The sequence below is a fragment of the Amphibalanus amphitrite genome, unplaced genomic scaffold (genome assembly GCF_019059575.1).
Source record: "Amphibalanus amphitrite isolate SeventyFive unplaced genomic scaffold, NRLGWU_Aamphi_draft 001718F_arrow, whole genome shotgun sequence".
Taxonomy (NCBI): Eukaryota; Metazoa; Arthropoda; class Thecostraca; order Balanomorpha; family Balanidae; genus Amphibalanus; species Amphibalanus amphitrite.
In genome coordinates, this window is record NW_024883211.1 from 67,999 (window position 1) to 69,258 (window position 1,260).

Genomic DNA, 1,260 nt, shown 5'->3' on the forward strand with positions numbered 1-1,260 from the left:
CGAGGTGATTTGTTGATGAGCGAAGCAGATGGGAACGGGAGGTGGTTGATAGGGAATTCGGCGGGGAAACGAAAAGGAACGACAGTTACGGAACATTAGTGCGCTCACCATGTGTACCAATCTGTTAGGTACACAAAAGTACAATAATGATGCAAGCAAGTCGTGACAGAAAGCAAAAGCTAACTACATCACTATGTACCAAGAACAAAACGATGCGATACACAATGCATATGACCGAGCATGCGGTCGTCAGATACAGCGGTCGATCATCCCGAATAACCAGGGCTCAAAAGTTACTACAAACACCGACTTTCGCAAAGTCCCGAAAGGAAAACATCCACAAACAATCTCAGGAGGCAACGAAAGTCGAACAAGTCCTCCGCAACGAACGTCGTTTCTGAGGACCTTAGCACCCCGCCACATTCACACGTTTATGGTTAAATGCCAGGACAACGAGTACATGCTCCTCAGGTCGAGGAAAACAAACGACATTCGATGACGTCAACGACACAACTCTTAAACAAAGGAGCTGGAAAGGCGAAAAAGTGAGGAAAACAACAACCGATGGCGGATTACACAGGACGGATTTCAGGAGAATAAAAGCTGATGTCAATATGATTCGTAGATTTTAAATTCCTACGTTTAATTTGCGATGATAGGACCCGATAAAGAAAAACTTTTCACATAGGTAAACCTATCATAAAAAAGTTTTGCTGTTGCCAAAAGAATCGATGATCCAAGCATGTGGATTCAAACACCTTGTAATGTAAATCGTAAAGGCTAAAAACCATCCATGCTATATGTGTAGCTAGCTCCAGAGGAGTCCTTGAAACTCATCGGCTCTGTCTGACAGCGGACAGCCAGCTCTGGTTGCAGAGCCGCCCGGCCAACCTGAACCCCCGCGGAGAGCTGCAGTCTCTCGGGGGGGGGGGGGGGGGCACAGGCGGAGCTGGCCTTTCGCCGACCTTGCGGAGGGACCGGTCGGTCCAGCACTGACCTCGCCGAGCCGCGAGGGGGTGGAGGGGGGAGGGAGCTGGTCCGACCTGACTCGACGGGAGGAGCGGGCCGAGAGAGCTCAGACTGAACGAGAGTGATGATAGTTTGAGATCGAGATGGACTCCTGCGGTGCTGCGCCGCATCCGTTTTGGTGCCAGCTCAAGCTAAGCACCAGCCATGCAGAGAGAATCGTCGTAGACGAATCGTTCAGTTCAACAACGCTTTATAATTACAAAAAGAATAGGATGGAACACAACCACACCT